We start from the raw sequence: 16,559 nt of genomic DNA, 5'->3' as shown, positions 1-16,559 counted from the left end.
GTGTTATCTTCTTAAGAATGTTTATTTCACTTTCGGAGGGGCCGTCTCCTGTTCCCAGCTGCCCTTCCCACCCCCTTACCATAGGAATCACTTCTCGGCTGGCAGATCTGCTCTAGATAACATGGTAGCTGTCGCGGGCATCTTTGGTAACGAAAGTCCAAAGAGGGCAGGTTAACCCGTAGAGTCACGGGTTTATTATTAAATCCAAGCACCGGTCTCATTTAGTACTGGCGGGCCAGACTTGAGCAACACAGTCGGGTCAGCTATTATTTTGCAACCTCGGCTATTCTTTGGGCGTCTTTTCTTACTCAACGTAAGTAAGTGGCCTTTGCGACAAAGGTTTCATTCCCATGTTTGTGGAAGGGAGGAGAAGGAGTCGAGATCTGCCTCACCGTCTTCTGCTTCCCATACTAAGCGCGCATAGTGACTTCGCTAACTCTCAGATGCTTGTCGTTAACCTTTCCAACTGTCTTAAGTTCACTGTGTGCTTTTGACTTTGATCTCTGAGTTTGAGGCCTGATGGGGGCCTGTGGGATGAGGCATGTCAGGTGCCAGGCTTTGTGTTGGCAACGTTCATAAGTGCTGACTTGTTTATTCAAACAATTGGTTCCTGGCTTCTAATGGCTCGTGATAGCTTATCCAAAACAACTTTAGGTTCTCCTCTGGGCTCTGGTTGTAATTCGGTTTTATTATCTCTCAGGACAATGTATTCCAGACTCTCAGGGATTGGGATAATGGGCTCCCTGGAGCATTTATTCTCTTAAAGATGAGTAGGTTTTTTTTGTTTGTTTGTTTTATATATCACTTTCAAAGTAGGTGGTGATTATGGTGGTGGTGGTTTGTGTAATATGTGTGGTCAGGGATACTTCTGAGGCGTTACTTGAGGGTTTGCTATGAATTTTAGACCAGACACGGCTTCCTGAAGGTAGGGGAAAATGGTGATGTGGACACATAGTAGGTAGTAGTAAACATTTGTTAAATAAGTCTTCCGTTTCTGTTCTTTCACTTGATTGATAGGTCTTTTTATTTTTTTTATTTTTTAAAATAAAAAAATGTGTGTTTATTTTGAGGGAGAGATAGAACACTACATGCACAAGCGAGGGAGGGGCAGAGAGAGAGAGAGAGAGAATCCCAAGCAGGCTCCGCCCTTTCAGTGCAGAGCCTAATGTGGGACTCAGTCTCACGAACCATGAGATCAGGACCTCAGCGGAAATCAAGAGTCAGACGCTGAACCGACTGAACCCTTCAGGTGCCCTGTATATTTTTAAATCATGTGCTTTATGAAAGTTATAACAACAACGTATGTGCCTTGTGGACCCATTTGGCATATATGAAAATAGAGTCACTGACTGAATCCATAACTATTAATTGAGCACTTACTATGTTCCAGGCTGTGTGCTGGGCAGCAGAGATCTAACACTGAAAAATAAACATCGTCTCGTAAGGAGTGTACGTTCTTACGGGGAGAAACGCAAAATAATTCTAAGTAATAATTTTATCTTCTCTCCCCCTTCTCTTAGCCTAAGTGCCAGGAAACCAGAACAAAGGCAAGGGGTTGAGATAGACCACGAGGTAACTTCCACACCCCTCAAATAACTGCGGCTGATACTCTGGTGCATTTCCATTTGGCGATTGGTCTCTGTGTTTTGTGCGAGCGAACATATACGAACATCTGGATTCCATTTCATTTCATTTTATTTCAATTAATGACCCATGCGCGGTTGTCGAACAAGGTGGATGTGTGAGCGCCAGCTCGCGGCTTCATGCTTTTCCAGATTACAGGAGGCGACGTTTCCAGCGAGGCACCTTCTGCCCTCTCGCCTCGCCTCATTCCTCAAGCCCACTATCCCAGAAGAAAGGCTGGCCGGGGCCCAGTGCACCTGGGACAGGCAACCTGGGGCACCGTTCGGGCTGAGCCCCGCTGTGCAAACACCCCCCTCCCCCCCCCCCCGGCCCCGATCTCCAGATTGTGGTCCTGCCATGGCTGTTTTCAGCTGAAATAGCATGAAAAATGAGTTCTTGTGGTGTTTTCAATATAAATAGTGGAGATGCCACAGGAATCCCAGCACTCAAGGGATGTGCTTTCTTACAGGGCTTTGTACGTCCTGAGAAGACCCTTGAGTTCCGCCTCCCCACCAGCGCTGCCCCCTCAGCGTGGGGAGTGGCCCGCAGTGTCCAGGGGCTGGGAGTGTCCCCAGGGGGAGGGCCCCATCCAGTGCTGCCAGCTCCGACCTCGCTGGGCTGACCGGGCCAAGAGAGCGAGCTGTGGAGCCACAGTCCGCAGACTTTTTCTGCTAAAGGGCCGGATGGTAAATGCTTTAGGTTTTGTGGACCTTATGGTCGCTGTCACACTGAGCTCTGCCGTCCCAGCACGGAAGCAGCCGCAGACAGTATTATGCAAGGGGACAGGACTGTTTTGTTCCAGTGGAACTTCATTTATGCAAAAAATAGGTGATGCACCAGATTGGGCCCATGTGCCAGCTGGCAGTCACCTGCTCTGAGCCAGAGGGCCTGGGGTCCCTTCTGGGCTTCCTGCTGGGGTAGTAGGTGGGTGTTTCAGCTTTCTTATCTATTCGGTGCGGTCAATAAACACACTCCCCTGGAGTCCTTACCAGTCTCGGTGCGACCACGTACAAAGGGCTCCAAAGACAGTGCCCCCGTGGTACCTGAATGGTCCTGCCTACCTCCCGTCTCTGTCCTTCCAGATGGCTCTGGCCTCTGGGTAAATTACTTCTTCCACTGTCTAGCACTCTGACTAGTTCTCCTCTTGCAGGAAGCAAGTCTTCTCATACCTACACACGTGAGTTTTCCTGAGATTAAGGGCCGGTCCGTCGCAAGGCTTCTCTTGATTTCTCTCCTGTAGATCGAAACTGCCCTTCTGAATGGTCCTTGGTAGTTTCTCATAACGATCCATTCAGTGCCCGGACTCGGGATGCTGGCCATCCATTCCCCACCCAACTCCAGGAGAGTTCAGCATGGATCTTAATTAGCACTTTCATTGTTTTTTTTAAGTTTAAAAAATTTTAACTTTTCAATTTAAATCTTAGGTAGTTAACCTCCAGTACAATATTGGTTTCAGGAGTAGAATTCAGTGATTCATCATTTTCATACAACGCCCAGCGCTCGTCCAGACAAATGCCCTCCGTAGTAGCCATCACTCATCTAGCCCGTCCCCCGACCCACCTCCCTTGGTCAACCCGCAGTTGGTTCTCTATCTTTAAGAGTCTCTTGTAGTTTGTTTCCCGCCCTTTGAGGTCAGGGCCTGTCCTGGTACCCCAGAGCCTTGCATTTGGCTTGGCATAAAACATAGGCTTGATAAAGCATTTTATAATGAGAGTGGAAGGTGTCTGAAAACTATTTATTTACTCGACTTTCCAGTCATCGCTGTTTTTGCCTTGGAGGTTTGCATACAGTAGGCATCAAATTAATACACGTTGGTGGAGTTCTGCTCCATATCGTTTACTCAGCCTGGAGTAGTGGTTCCTGGATTGAGGACTCTGGTTGCCAAATGCTATTTTTACCTTTCACCTTGATCCTGCTGGAATGGCTGGACTTCTGGTTGAGACGCTGGCGGGGGGGGGGGGGTGACCTGCAGGCGTGGATGGTGGCGAGGGGTCCAGCGTTCCCTCTGGGTGGCCCACGAAGCCAGACAGGATGATTATCCCTCCCGCCTCTGTACTCTAAATTATTTACATTTCCCAGGCAGGACACCAGACTCCTACAATCAGACTTGGCCGCTCTGTTTCCCCTCCGGCTGACCTAAGAGGTTTTATGGAATTCGGAGAAGGCCGCCGCACTAGGTATCAGTGAGCCTCGGCCTTGAATCCCAGCGCTGTGATTTTGAAAGGTTATCAATGACCGGGATCTCACTTTCCCCTTCTGTGGCATGGGAGTAACAAAATTAACCTGTCTTGTACAGGTTTGTTGTAAAAAAAAAAAAAAAAAAAAAAAAAACTACAAAAACCCAAACCCAAAACTAACCAAAATGCCACACAAATAGGAAATGAGTCAACGTGTAAAAGGCAGTGGCCTGTATGCACTAGGAGATCAATGAATGCATTCATGTTTCCTTTCCTGTGCCTTGTGTACTAGCGTTTGAATTCTTTCTTCTCCTGCCCCTCGGGGAACTGCCTGGGGAGACACTGGCTTTAGAGAAGAAATAGAAGTCCAGGCTTCTCGACCTTGACACTGTTGACATTGGGGCCAGGTAATCGCTTGTTGCGGGGGCTGCCCTGTATATTGAAGGATATTTAGCAGCCCTGGCCTGACTCAGTAGGTGGCCGTACGATCCACCCCTGACTTGGGACGACAAACAATGTGAGCAGACATTGCCAGGGGGTCCCTGGGGGCGTAGTTGTCCCCTTGAGAACTAACAAACTCATGAGCCACCTGTCCCTAGCCTGGTGTGAGGGGCAGAGGAGGCTGTAATGGGAGTGGCCCCGGGAAGGGACCTCCTGGCTCCTTCTGAGGGGAAGTGTCCCCTGTAGGGTCCAGGTCGCTGGAGGGGACAGAGGACAGAGAGCAACAGAGCTTCAGGCTGGAGGGCAGCAGCCAACAGGCGCTTCGTTTCCAGGTCCTTTATGAGGGTGGTTGCCCCCTATGTAACCGTTACTGCCCCCCCGCCCCTGGGCCTCCCTCCTTGGGGTACACCCCACCAGTGCCCTGCTTGTGCTCTTGTCCCCACCACTCCATTCTCCACACAGTGGCCAGAGCGATTATTTTAGGAGGCAGGTATGATGACGTTTCGCTCTCATTTGAAGGCTTCCCATGGCTAACCCACTGTACTTGGGATAAAATTCAAACTCCCGACCCGGGCCCCTGCGGCCTTGTGTGATCTCTGCTTTCTTTCCAACCTTGCCTTGTGCTCTGCTCTGGGTTTCCACAGCCGGCTCCTAGGGCTTCTTTCTCTCCCAGGATCCACCAAGCTCCTTCCTGCCTCAGGGCCTTTGCACTTGCCATCCACTCTGGCTTTTTACACACGTGAGCCCCTTCTACCTTTAGTGCTCAGCTTAAATGACTATTCTTCAGGAAGAACATTCTACCCCAAACTTGCTGATCCCCAATAGGCATCGCACCCTGAGGTTTTCTTTTGTAGCACTTACGTATACTGGAATAATTTGATATAGTTTGTTTCCTCAACAGGACACACAAGTTTGGGGGCTTCGTGAGACTTCAGTCTCGTTGATTTCTGAACCCCTCACATTTATCCCAGTGCTTAACACAAAATAGCTCAATGACAAGTTTATTGGGTGAATGAGTGAGTTTCATTTGCCTGACCTCCCAAAAAGGGCACCCGGATGGCTCTATTGGTTAAGCATCTAACTCTTTTTTTTTTAATTTTATTTTTTTAAATTTACATCCAAATTAGTTAGCATAGAGTGCAACAATGATTTCAGGAGTACATTCCCTAATGCCCCTTACCCATTTAGCCCATCCCCCCTCCCACAACCCCTCCAGGAACCCTCTGTTTGTTCTCCATATTTAAGAGTCTCTTACGTTTTGTCTCCCTCCCTGTTTTCATATTATTTTTGCTTCCCTTCCCTTATGTTCATCTCTTCTGTGTCTTACAGTCCTCATATGAGTGAAGTCCTATATTTGTCAGACTAATTTCACTTAGCATAATCCCCTCCAGTTCCATCCACGTCGTTGCAAATGGCAAGATTTCATTCTTTTTGGTTGCCGAGTAATACTCTTTTGTGTATATACCACATCTTCTTTATCCATTGATCCATCGATGGACATTTGGGCTCTTTCCATACTTTGGCTGTTGTGGATAGTGCTGCCATAAACATGGGGGTGCATATGTCCCTTCAAAACAGCACACCTCTATCCCTTGGATAAATACCTAGTAGTGCAATTGCTGGGTCGTAGGGTAGCTCTATTTTTAAGGTTTTGAGGAACCTCCATCCTGTTTTCCAGAGTGGCTGCACCAGTTGGCCTTCCCACCAGCAGTGGCCGCATCCTCACCAATATCTGTTGCCTGAGTTGTTAATTGTAGCCATTCTGACAGGCGTGAGGTGGTATCTCATTGTGGTTTTGATTGGTGTTTCCCTGATGATGAGTCCTGCTGAAGCGTCCGACTCTTGATTTCAGCTCAGGTCATGACGTCACGGTTCAGTTCATGGGTTCGAGCCCCGTGTCAGGCTCCGTGCTGACAGTGTAGAGTGTGCTTGGGAGTCTCTCTCTCCCCCTCTCACTGCCCCTCCCCTGCTTATGCATGCACACGAGCATTCTCCCTCTCAAAATAAATAAATCAACCTAAAAAAAAAAAAACAAAAAAACCCTTAAAAAAAAGCCTCCCAAATCCAGAGACTTTGAGAGATTTAGCCATTTTTATAGGCTCACGAAACATGTTTCAGCTTACCAAATTTATTAAAACAAAATATACTTGGTCTGGGGAGGTCTAGTAAGGTTACTCTCTATTACTATTTGGAGTGAGTAGAATCAGATCTGGGTTGTTTGTTTTTTTTTTTACATTTATATGTATGTGTGTGTGCTTGTATGGATGTGATTGTTTTTTCACTTAGTCTCTGCTCAAGCTCTTACCTTTCAGTGTAGTTATAAAAGTAAAAACTAATATTAATAGGGATATTATTACTTGTAGTAATAACAATACTTGATACGTCCATAGTGCTTTATACTGAGAATTCTGGGGTAGTCGCTAAAGACCACTTTCATTAGAATCTGGGCCCCCCTATGGAACTCCTGGGTCGGAATCTGGGATGAGGCCCCAGAAGGTTCACCTTTAACCAGAGTCTGTAGAGATTCTACTGACCTGCCCCCCAAAGCTTTAGGATCCCTGTCCCATTGGAGAGGGCATACAACTGAGTTTTTGCCCGATTCAGCCTCAGCCCCAACCCTTGCTGGATGTGTGATGTAGTCAGAATTATCCTGAGCTGCCTCCGTAAAATAGGTTCAATAATACTGGCCTCCCTGGGTAACCGTAAGGACAGAAGTACAATTTTCTTTGGAGTACCCGCTAAGTGCCAGGCACTTTGGTAAAAGCACTTCTCGTTGGTGACTTCAAATGGACATTTGTACAGACTTCCAAAGGAGACCATCGTTTCACTTTTCATCACAGGGTTCTGCTGTGAGGAATATCATGCCCATTTTGTAGATTAAGAAACTGAGGCTTAGGAAGTCCTTTCTTCAAGGGTTATGCAGACCCCTAGCTGCTAGCTCTCAGGCTCCTGTCAGGTGCTTGGGTGTGCACGGAGGACTTTCACCGCTGACCTTCCCCAGTAGACTGCTGTGCCTGACCCCCCTGCTAGCCCCTTCCTTATTCGGTATTAATGTCCAGGATCCCGTTCAAGGATAACACAGAGAAGAACCTAATCGGATTTCAACAAGAGGACCTCAGCTGTGAAATCGGTGCCAACTTTCCAACACGGCGGGCAGGAAACGAGTCTGCTGGACTCTTTGAGCACCTCTAGAAACAAGGAAAGACACAGGATCAGCCGTAAGTGAAGGGGTCTTGGGTTGGGTTCTGGGGGTGGGGGTACAGCGCCGCTATGTAAGAACTATCTTGATTTCCCTTACCTCCGTCTTCCTATCTTGATGTCCCTTCCTTTGGGCTGACACCAAGATGGGGGCTTTTGCCACCCATGTAAATGTCCTTTCCACGTCTCCCTTCGATGCAGGAAATAACTGCTGGGAGGGCGAAGGGAGAGGCCAGCGCATGTCGCGTGAACTCCACTCAAGTACCTCTTTCTTCCCGGGGCCGATAAGCCGAAAGGGTTTGCGGGTCTCCCCAAGTGGAGCTGATCCCAGGCGCTAACTGGGAAGTTTCAGGAAGCAGAGGAAGTAGGCAGCGCTTTCCTTACGTTACTGGCTTTGCTTGAAAAGTCTGCTCAGGAAATGTGTGGGCATTATTTAATAAGTGTTTCTTTGACCCCAGACTTCCATGCACTCGTTGTGAAAACACTCGCCTGGTGAAATGAGGTGATTATCTGAGTAATGCAGGGCAACATGGCACGTGATCGTAAATAAAACCCAAACACTTGCGCAAATGCGTGGGGTGGCTTACCTCTGAACTTCGGGACTGCTGAAGAATCTATCCCAGATCGTCATGGTGGTGTGGACTTGGGGACCATAACTAGAAGTGGCCATGTGGCGGTTACACAGGGGAAAGTTGATCAACTCATTTTACGGTTTTAGAGAGGCTGAATACTTTGTCCAAGATGGCCCAATTGGGATTTGTAGCCAGTCATCTGGTAGCCTTTAAAGCCACGTTCTTTCCGTTTTTAAAAAATGTTTTATTTTTGAGAGAGAGAGAGAATCAACTGGGAAGGGGCAGAGAGAGGGGGTGGACAGAGAATCCCAAGTGGGCTCTGTGCTGACAGCAGAGAGCCCTATGTGGAGCTAAAACGCACAAACCATGAGATCATGACCTGAACCCAAGTCGGACATTCGACCGACTGAGCCACGCAGGTGCCCCTGTGTTCTTTCCATTTTATCAGACTTACTGAATGGGAGCCCAGGATTTCTCCTTCCACCCCCCCCCCCCCCATTTAGAATTTCCTTTCTGCTCTGTTTTATCAGTGTATCCACCATTCAGAAATCAGCTGTCTGTTGCCAGTATGTTTCCATGAGGTGATTGTGTATCTTAGATACAAAAATCAAGTAGTGTTAACATTTCAGAGCAGTGGAGACCAGATATTTCTATCTTGGTTTCCTGCTACCCATGCCCCCTACATATAGATGGAGAGGCTTTGACGTTTTCCCTGTCACTTGGCTTAGTTTAAGGTTACTTTTGTTGATGTTTAACATGCTTTGAAGTTTGAGGATTTCAGATGCGAATTTGTAATTCTTGTAAACCTTAAGGCCAGGAGATGGGACAAGATGGAGTCTCTAAGCCAAGGACCAGAGGCAAGAAAATGCATTGATCTTTTTAGAACCCCAAGAAGTTGCTATTTTCCTTCTAAATTGCCTTTTCTGCTTCTCCAGAAACTCCTTGTTACTCGCACAGGCTCGCGGGAGCTGTAAATGGCAGCAGGTTGTCAGGGTTTAAATGGCCCTAGGAGTGCACGCGTTCCCAGAGGTGTGCTGTGTTGAGTGTTGTCCACCAGGTGGCGACCTCTCCAAGGGAACTGAGACCACAATCCAGTTCGTAAGCAACTATTATTATTTAAATGTTTATTGGGCAGCTCCCCCAGGCTTGGCACTCTCCGGAACACTTAAAAGATTTAGCCTCTGCCTTCAAGGAGCTTACCAGATCTCTGTCTTCAAAAGTCCCTTGAATGTCTCTTGGCTCTGAGTCCTTGCAAGAAAGCAAGGATTTCCTCCATGATGTAGGACAGACGGAAAACAAACTTCACTGAGTCCTACTAGGTGCCAGGTACCTAGCTGGATGCTTAACACACAGACTCCTCACCACGAGCCTGTGAGGACAGTGGTGGCTGCCCCACTTGACAGAAGGGAAGGCTGGACAAACATTTGGGTAGTTGGAACTCCAATGCCACAGAAGTAGGAGTAGTAGAGGCAGCATCCAAACCTATATGTATCTGTTGCTACGGTCTTTCTGCTCCTCGCCCTGTGTCACTGCGGGAAACTCGTGGAACACGTTATTCCCGAGAAGGCCACAGAAGCCTTTGGATATTTTCATGGATGTCACATCCTGGGGGAGGTGTTGATGAAGCAAGACTGACTTTCTGGAGGCACGCTCCGACCCTTTAAGGGTGATGCCAAGGGAGCCAGACTGCTTTCCCACAGGCTTACTTTGAGAGAAGGAATCCTAAAATATCCTTTTATGCCTCAGCAATAGGTGGACTTCAAGTTCAGCGTTTAGGTGGTTCATTCTTCCTGGTTACCTTTATCTTTGCACTACTTTTGCATGTGTGTGTGTGCATGTAACATAGTCTAAAGACAATGTGATGTGTATGAACATAGATCTGGGTATCATCCCTGCTGGACTGTAAACTGTCTATTTGGGTATTTGTATGCCAATGGTAATTCTTTGAACTGTTTCTTATGCAAATATATCTTCCCTTTTTCCTTCTTATTAAAAATTTTATTGCGGTAAGAACACTTAACATGAGATAGATCCTCTTTTTAAAAAAATTTTTTTTTTACTTTTATTTATTTTTGATAGACAGAGACAGAGCGCAAGTGGGGCAGGGGCAGAGAGAGAAGGAGACACAGAATCCGAAGCAGGCTCCAGGCTCCGAGGTGTCCGCACAGAGCCTGACACGGGGCTCAAACTCACAAACCGTGAGATCATGACCTGAGCCGAAGTCGGACGCTTCACCGACTGAGCCACCCAGGTGCCCCGAGATAGATCCTCTTGACAAATTTTAAGTGTATGTCACACTCTTGATGCTGGGTAAAGCTTGTACAAGGAAAAGATCCATGGCATTGATCTTGGCGATGATTTCACCGATAGGATACCAAAAGCACAGGCAATAAAGAAGGAGAATAGACAAGTGGAACCATGTTAAATGAAAAAGCCTCTGCTTTTTCGGCAAAGGAATAGTTAACAGAGGGGCACCTACCTGGGTGGCTCAGTTGAACGCCCGACTCTTGATTTTGGCTCAGGTCACTATCTCATGGTTGGTAAGATTGAGCCCCACGTCAGGTTCTGTGCTAAAGGGGAGAGCCTCCTTGGGATTCTCTCTGTCCTTCCCCCACTCTCTTTTTCTCAAAATAAATAACTAAACATTAGGAAATAGTCAACAGAGTGAAAAGGCAGCCTACAGAATAGGAAACAATATTTGCAAAGCATGTATCTGATCGAGGTAATCTCCAGAATAAGTCTTGCCTTCAAAGTCTAAGAAGGCTGCTGGAGGAGTAGAGTATCAGAGCAGGTGAAGCTAACATGACCCCTGAGCAGACCCTGGGATGAGGACTCCAGGTCAAGGCCAGGCTCTCAGGGAGGTCATACCCAGGCAGGACAGGACAGAGGAAGGTGCCAAAGAAGACCCCAAGGTCCAGCAGAGTCCCACAGAGGGGAGCTTTGGCCCAATGTCATCAGGGAAACTGGAAGGCAAGCCCTGCCTCAGAATGGTTGCACCTGTCAGCTATTTGTTAGGCGCCCCCCCTCCCCAGCCCAGGAGGAGGATGGGGGGTGGACTTAAAACCCAGGCAACCCGTGGCTTTCTGCACCTCTGAGCAAAGCCAGCTCGGTTGGAAGCCACGGTCAGCCTCAAGATCTCCGGTGGCTGGCTGTTGTGAGTACACAGACGCCAGGGTGCACACACGGAGCTCGAAGGGTTCCCGGTGGGATATCAGCATTATATGCTGTAGCTAGTGGGCTCTTCGCCCTGTGGTTTTTATGCCACGAAGGCCTGTGATTCTGTGATCAACCAGACTCTAGCCGCTAGTGTGATAATTTAGGGAGGCACTAGCACTCACCTGAAATTAATGAATTCGAACCCATTTCGCTTCTGACCAGCTGTCAGTTTCCTAAAGCTTCAAACCCCTGGGACATGCCGTTCAACTTGCGGACATTAGCGCACTTTCTCCCTCTCTGGCTGTCTCTGGAGGGCAAGAGGCGGCATCCCTCAGCTGCCCTCCTATGACTGGCGACATCTGATTTGCCACCAGACCGTGCCTGCCACGGTGAGAGAGCCATCACGCCCGACAGGAGTGGCGGGGATGGTCGGTGAGCTGCCATAATGACGAACACCCGCTGAAGTTCATAGGTACGAGGTCGATGAGAATCTCTGCCCTGCTTTGAGCCAGGGCAGACCCCGTTTCCGGGTAGGGCGTGGGGGGAGGTGGTTTGGGTCTGAGATGCTCAAGTTGGAGATCAGCTTTCCAGGTGGCCAGTGGCCTCTAAGATTTTAAGCTTCAGATCTCCACCTCGCAGTCACTGCTTGGGTGCTTTCAGATTTCGCCCCGGTGGCGACTGGGCAGCATGCATCTGGGGGGCCAGACCAGAATCCTGTTGAAAACCGTGAACCTGCGCTGTTCAAAAAAATCCTAGGTAACGCCATTTTGGGCTGGGTTGGGGGACGCTGCAGATGACTTCTTGAGGAACTTTCCAAGTGGAACTTCCCGAGGCAGCGGCTGCCAATCCCGTTGGGGTTCCAAAGTGTCCAGGAAGAGCAGACTCGGGAATTTTCACACACCGAGCAGGAGCTGGTCTTCCAAATTTGCTGCTCCGTCCTACATTCTCAAGGTCACCCCTGGGGGAAACGCGCACCGGCCCTAGGATGCCGCAAAGGGGCTGATGTCCTCGGGATAATCACCGCCTGGAAGGCAGTTACACCCCCTTGTTGGCCTTTCGGCGTTTCCATCAGCCCAAGGCCTACCTTCCGCCTGATGGGCTTCTAGCCGCGGCCTCCTCCCGCTGTGTGATGACAGCCCCATCCAGGTGCGGACAGTCTGGGGAGCACCGTGGACTGGAGGACGACGGACTGTGTTTTCCCAGCCTGTTTCCCTTGACTGGCTGACGGTTTCCGCTCTGTGGTCTTGAAGACAAGTGCTGATGGCCTCCGATTTATCGGCCGAGGCTGCAGTCACGGGAGGTGCCCGTAGCCTTCGTAGAGTGATAAGAGAATCGAGTGTGGTATGGAAACTTGGGGTCCCTGACCTGGCTGTTTCCTGACTTGGGAAGGGGCTATCAGTCAAGGTGCTAGCACACTTGGGGATTTTGAAGTCTTTGAAGCAGGCGGCACTAACACAGGTAAAGGGCGTTAATAAGGTATTTGAGACTCTCGGGGACCGGTGACACGGGAAAGCTTCTAGACCTGCAGGGCTGTGGGGGATGGGGCCCAAACAGTGAGGATGCCCTCATTGAGCACCCCGGAAAGGCTCCTCTGAAGAAGTGAGGCTGGAGCCAGGATGCGCTGAGAACTAGGTGCCAGCTGGTTGCAGAGAAGGTGGGCGAGTCTCCTGGAAACAGCCTGTCTGGGGAGCAGAGAGGAGGCCAAGTGTGGCTGGAGGGAGATGCTTGGAGGGGCAAGCGGGGAGGTGGTGCTGAGGGGTCAGGAAGGGGCGGCCCTGTTGCCCATCGTAAGGAGTTTTATTTTCCCACTATGGTCACGGGAAGCCAGGGAAGAGTTGCCAGCAAGAGGATAACACCCCTTCCTGCATCTTGGGTGATGTCCTCAGCTGGTAGGAGGCCCTCTCTGACCGCATCTTGGAGTCCAGTGCCTTCTCAGTGGCCATGGCTGACTGGCTCGTGACTCTCACCTGCTCCAAAGAAGGGAGCTTTCTTCTTAGTGTCTCCTCCTCAAAGGCAACTCCACTGCCTTTGATAATTTGGAGACTCACCATTGTCACTGCATCCCAAGATGGTGCCTCTGGTCCGTCTGGATGACCCTTTCGTCTCCTCTAGGGTTGCCCAAGCCCCCAGAGTCCAGAAATCTGTGTGTGTGGCTACCTTTTAGTCCTTGAAGTCTTATCCCGGGTTGGGTATCCTTCCAGCAAAAACCCAGAACCACTGCCCCGTGGGAAATCTGTGACTCCTATTCTTACCCTTGTAGTAGTTCATACAAGGACACTTAAGCATTTACCTAAATGATTTTACTTAATTCTCTCACACCGACTCCCTCTATTATCCTCTTTCTCAAGTTGAGCTCTGAAACAGGATGGGAAAGTTTGAGTCAATCCCTCCAGGGTAAGGGGCCACTTCATGGGAGAGCAGCATTTGAACCCAGGTTAGGATCCTAAGCTCTTGAGCGCTCCGTTGTATCCTCTCCTCTAGAGGTCCGTGCCATGGCTCAAGCCCTCTTACATCGTGCGCAAACATGTAGCATCCCCCAGGACCATTACTAGCTCCACGCCGGTCAAACCCTTTAGCCTCCTTGTTCGGGATCTCTGGGTCCTGAGCACCATGAGGGGAGCGTGTTAACAATCACGTCAAGCCGTCTGGGCTTGACACATTCCCTTTGAAAGAAGTAGAAGTTTGAGACCTAGGAACAAATGGGACCCTCTGGCGTAGGACCGTTTACTCACTTTCGGGGTGATAATCTGTCAGGGTCAAGAGCAAGGACAAAAGGGGAAATCAGAGGAATTAGCCAGTTGATCAGTCTTAGGTCCAAGTGGAAGTGAGCCATAATTTGTGCATTAAGTTTACATCACTTAGATCACTTTACAGGCAAGCAGCTTGATATTAGAACTTACCAGTGTTTATTTGCACAGATGCAGAGGAGAAAAACATTTCCACAGGGTCATGTTAGCCCAGCTGATGGACTGATAAGGAAAGCCACACCATCTGCCGACAGACAAGCCTCCCAGTACATCTAGGGTCACTGTTAAACACAGTTATGATAATATGAGAGGAAATGGGTCATTTTGGTTTCTTCCCCATTCAAGCTCTCATTTGTATTTGAAACTGAACATGCCCCCCCCCCCCGGGGTTTTTTTTTTTTTTTTTGCCTGGAGTCTCCTCGTATGTCCCCGTACCGTCCAGTTTATATGTACTTCCAGGAACACTTGGTGATTCAGTTGTTTATGTCTCCCGAGACCCTGGACTTACATCATGGTGCGCGATATCCCACCTGATGGAGAGGGCTTGTGGGGCTCCGTTCGCAATTGACCAGAGAGGAAGTTTTAGCAAATGTGTGACAGAGATGCTGGGCAGCATTGAGCCCAAATGCTAATTTCATTGGAAATAGACAGGAGACCATCATTTGCATTTGCATTCTTCCAAAACAGGGAAGGGAATCCATGAACTGTCTCTTGTGTTTAAGCTCTGTGTCTGGCGGGGGGGTGGGGGGGGGCATGGCAGAGAGAGGTTACGTCTGGATGGTATCACGGGATGCTGTTCTCTGAGCTGCCCAACGGGGAAGTACGCTGCACTGCACGGAAGCTGGATTCTCATCCTGACGCCTCTTGTTTCTGGCTGTGTGACCCTGACTAGCCTCCCATCCTCTCTGAGCCTTGGTTGGTACATGTAAGATTAGGAAAACAGTCTCTTGAGTTGGTATTATTTGACCACTCCCACTGTGCCAGATAACTGCCTTTTCTACCTCGGCATGATGAAAAGCGTCCTTGAACTCAAGGTACACGTGGGTGATGCACAGAAGTCCTTTGACTTGACAGTCAGTGAGCAGAAACCTGGAGCAAAGAGATGATTTCATAGATCTCAGGGGTGTTCCTGGCGGGAAAGGGGAAGGCGACTCATTTGAGGGCTAAAGGAGGAAAAACGTGATTAAAAATTACTTTATAAAGATTCTCAGTATCTAAATAGAGTTGAAAGTGGGCAACTTCCTGGTCTTAAAGACCTGTTGGGCAGGATAGGCTACTTTATGGTAGAATAAAGAAACACCGTACAATTCACTGGTTTTACATAATAAAAGTTTCTTTTTTTCTGAACAGTACTACCCAGTGAGTTGGCAAGGGTGGGGGTGATAGATGTCAGAGGTCCGTTGGGGTCACTTAGAGACCCAGCCTGATGGAGGCTTTGTGTCAGCATTTAAGTTTGTGCTCTCCAGGCACAGCTGTGCACTGGCTCTCAAAACTTTGGTCTGTAGAGGGGCTCCTGGGTGACCCAGTTGAGTGTCGACTGCAGCTCAGGTCATGATTTCACAGTTTGTGGGTTTGAGCCCCACATCAGGCTCTGTGCTAACGGCTCAGAGCCTGGAGCCTGCTTCCGATTCTGTGTTCCCCTCTCTCTCTCTGTTTCTCTCCTGCCCATGCTCTGTCTCTTTCTGTCTCTCAAAAGTAAATAAACGTTTAAAAAAAACAAAAAAACTTTGGTCTGTAGAACATATTCTCGCTTCTCATACTTCCTTTGTTGGCCAAAGCAAGTCACGTGACCATGCCTGACTTCTCAGGGGTCAGGGGAGGGCGATCCCACCATGTGCCTGGAAGGTGGTGAGAGACCAGAAATTTGGGAAGGGCTCTAATGTCTTCTTTAGATATTTTCTGTAGAAATACTGCTAGCCTGCTTGGGAGTCTGAAAGTGGATTTTTCTGTATTTTTCTGAAGTCATATAGCATCACAGCTATAAATATTACTTAAGACTCAGTGATACCATTCCTAGGTCTATATAGCCCCAAGAAATTCTCTCCTAGATCTGCTAGGATGAACAACAAGGCACTCTTTGATTGAGGAATTATAGGGGAGGGGGTGTTGCTGGGGGTCCTCTCATTTCCCTGGAGATAGAAACTTGGATTCATTAAAATATGGCGGGCATACATTATGGAATACTGCAGCACGCAGAAAAATCCTCCCCCCTACCACTGCCCCCACCCCCAAACGGGTCCACGTCCTAATTCCTGGGAGCTGCGAATACATAATATAGCAAAGGGGGATGGAGGTGGTATAATAGTAAGGTTGCTAATCCGCTGATTTTAAAATAGATTATCGTGGATCACCCAGGAGGGCCCAGTGTCATCACAAAAGGCCTCATGTGTGAAAGGAGGAGATGGCGAAATCACTGTCAGAGCGATGTGATTTCAGAAAGACGACGTGCCATTGCCTGGAAGGCGGCCCACAGAGTAAGGAACGGGTGGCCTCTGGAGCTAGAAAGGGCAAGGAAACCGATTCTCCCCTAGAGCCGTGGCATCTAGAGAGAACAGAGTCGTTCCTGGGAAGGAACGTAGCTCTGCTGATATCTCGACTTCTGCCTGGCGAGACCCATCCCCGACCTCTGGCCTCCAGAACTGTAA

The 16,559-nt window shown here is 48.9% G+C and overlaps 1 long non-coding RNA gene across 1 annotated transcript in view; it reads left to right on the top strand.

The window, feature by feature from the left end:
- The first annotated feature begins 219 nt into the window (after positions 1–219).
- LOC121009824 (uncharacterized) overlaps positions 220–16,559 on the top strand; it is a 122,971-nt gene continuing 106,631 nt past the window's right edge. Inside the window, exons 1-2 of the long non-coding RNA XR_005780845.1 lie at positions 220–313; positions 7,314–7,459. This is a non-coding gene — a long non-coding RNA (uncharacterized LOC121009824). The remainder of the gene's footprint in view (positions 314–7,313; positions 7,460–16,559) is intronic.

Source organism: Herpailurus yagouaroundi, unplaced genomic scaffold (assembly GCF_014898765.1).
Source record: "Herpailurus yagouaroundi ecotype Mexico unplaced genomic scaffold, PumYag 190, whole genome shotgun sequence".
Classification (NCBI taxonomy): domain Eukaryota; kingdom Metazoa; phylum Chordata; class Mammalia; order Carnivora; family Felidae; genus Herpailurus; species Herpailurus yagouaroundi.
Note: the sequence above shows the minus strand (reverse complement) of the source record. Positions and strands in the feature narration are given on the sequence as shown.